Genomic DNA, 2821 nt, shown 5'->3' with positions numbered 1-2821 from the left:
CCCTAGCCCGTTTTAGATTTTTTTCAACTCCTCTGCTACAGTTTTAATGCTTTATGACATGTTCCAATAGGGTTTATACTTAACTGTGTTTTTTGCTCTGAATTTTCAAAAGTAGATTTTAATTGATTTCAGAGAGGAAGGGAGAGGGAGAGAGTGATAGATATATCAATGACGAGAGGGGATCATTGATCAGCGTCCTCCTGCATACCAACTTGGGATCAAACCTACACCTCAGGCTTTTGCCCAAAACAGATATCAAACTCTGATCTCCTTTCATAGGTTGATGCTCGTACAGTAAGCCACACCAGGCAGACTTGGTTCTAAATTTTAAGTAGTACAAGCTTCTTACAGAATTATGAATTTTTAAGATTCACTGCACATATGCATACCCATTATTATTTGTTGTTTATAATATTTCATGTGGTTTTAAAGTTTTGGAGCTATACAGTATATATATAGGTCAGCTTTCAGTATGAATATGTATTTCATTTACTCTAAGTATAATTTGTGAATATTTGTGTAATCTTACCACATTGAGAATGCCTGAAACATCAACTCTGCTGACATCTTTAATATGTCTGTAAGGGACGAATTATCTTTCACTATGATAATTACAGTGGCATTTTTTTTAACCCAGCAAAATGGTTAAATTTAAATTTTTTTTAAAAGACAAACTAAACTTAAGAATAGGCTTTTCCTGATATCTCATTTTCAAATTATTGCTACAAACTTACTGAAAGAAATAATTATATATTTTTCCCAGCATCAAATAATCTGCAGAAAGTTTCCAAGATAGACACATTTCTCGTTCCATTTCCAAAAATAAATAAAGGCTTTCTCACTGAAAGTATTTGCATTCCTAGCTCTCTAAAGTAAACATTAAAAAACAAAGTACAAAAAAATGGTCTCTCGGCTTCTCAATAGCCCACTTAGTTACAGTAAGGATTTTCTGTCCCAACACTGCCTCAAATTCAAAAGATATTTACTTCTCAAGAACATGGCAAACAGTCTACATTTCAAACCAGTCAGTCCGTTTCCATGGAAACACTGCGGGATCCCTTGGCTACCGTAAGTCGCATCAGTTGACTGGAATTTCTCAATCTTCTTTACATCTTGAGCTTGGTCTGTTCTATACACCAAACCAATTAAATCATCTGTTACTTTAATACACAAACTCCCATCAGAATGCCTGTATTTGAGAACCACACGTGCCTTCATAGGGTCGGCGAGGTAGAGCTTCTCGGCTGCGCGACTGAACTCCCAGGTCTGGAACCGCAGCATCGTGGGCCCGCTGCCGAACCAGGGAGGGAGGCAAGGCCGGGACCCGGGCGGCTAGGTCGGGACCGGGGCGGCTCGACCCCGCCGCCACCACTACAGTGACATTTTCACATTAACAAAAACACCAGTAACTTTGTCCACTATTTAAAAAGTGTATTTATCTGCCCTGACCGGTTTGGCTCAGTGGATAGGGCGTTGGCCTGCGGACTGGAGGGTCCCGGGTTCGATTCCAGTCAAGGGCACGTACCTTGGTTGCAGGCACATCACCAGTGGGAGTTGTGCACCAGTGGGAGTTGTGCAAGAGGCAGCTGATCCATGTTTCTCTCCCATCGATGTTTCTAACTATCCCTCTCCTTTCCTGTCCGTAAAAAATCAATAAAATATATATATTTTTAAAAAGCGTATTTATCTCTATTGATGTTCAAGTAAAAATTAAACAGAGTTTAATTTAAAGTTTATATTATGCATGCTAGTTCTTCTTTACTTCAAAGGTATGTCCTACATTCCAACCCCCCCCCCCTTTTTTTTAGTTAGAATGGAAGGGAGCATGAGAGACAGAGCGAGACACAGATGTGAGAGACACAGTGAGAGGTGGCCTGTGCACTCACCCAGACCTCACTGGGCAGAGCCAGCAGCATCAGCACAAGCCCAGGCTGAACAGAGCCCGGGACCCTTCAGCCTGCAGGTCCGCGCTGTCACCACTAACCAAACTGGATAGGTCTGTGGGATGTTCTCTGTACTATTTGTAACATACATATATGGTGGTGTAAGTACGTCATTTGTGTCCTAAAACACTCCAGAACCAGGGGTCCTCAAACGTTTTAAACAGGGGGCCAGTTCACTGTCCCTCAGACCGTTGGAGGGCCGGACTATAGTTTAAAAAAAAACTATGAACAAATTCCTATGCGCACTGCGGGCCCCGGACAAGTCGGCTGCTAAGCAGGACAGGCAGCAGCACCCGGCGGGCCGGATAAACGACCTCGGCGGGCCGCAGTTTGAGGACCTCTGCTCCAGACTGTAATGCAGGCATACCGCTATATTATGACGAGCTGCATTGGTCTCACAGATAATGTGTTTTCATAAAAAGGACTCCAGTCCCTTTACCAGGAAAAAATAACTTTTTTTATCCATTTGCAAGATGTCTCTTTCATGAAGAAGGTCATTTCCCAGTGTCCCTACCAGCAGATGTCGCTGTTGTCCTTGGAGTGATATGGGAAACCTTCCATCACCATCTTGGACTCTGGACCCCACATTACCCAGAAGGCCTTGTGAGGACTACCGCCAGCTTAGCCAATGAAGAATTAAAAGGCGTTTCCCTTGCGTCACCCGCGCGCAGGGGCGGGACTTCCGGCGCACTCTAGGCGGCTATTCGTCCATACCCCGGATCTACTCCAGTAGAGCGGAGGCTCCAGATGGGCGGGTGCAGATGCAGAAACTCAGAGGCGGGAGGGGCCGAGTCCTTATGCACTCAGCACGCCTGTGGGGGTGAAGGTCGCTGAGCCACCCGATTACCCATGTCCTTGACGGAACAGGGACCCCCTTT

At 44.4% G+C, this 2821-nt stretch overlaps 1 pseudogene across 1 annotated transcript; it reads right to left on the bottom strand.

The window, feature by feature from the left end:
- Positions 1-1025: 1025 nt before the first annotated feature.
- Positions 1026-1281, bottom strand: LOC308236439 (signal recognition particle 9 kDa protein-like; annotated as a pseudogene). Its single transcript has one exon. The product of its transcript is annotated as a signal recognition particle 9 kDa protein-like (transcript).
- Between the last annotated feature and the right edge of the window lie 1540 nt (positions 1282-2821).

This window comes from Plecotus auritus (genome assembly GCF_963455305.1).
Source record: "Plecotus auritus genome assembly, chromosome: 10".
NCBI lineage: Eukaryota > Metazoa > Chordata > Mammalia > Chiroptera > Vespertilionidae > Plecotus > Plecotus auritus.
This window is presented reverse-complemented; position numbering and strand designations above follow the sequence as displayed.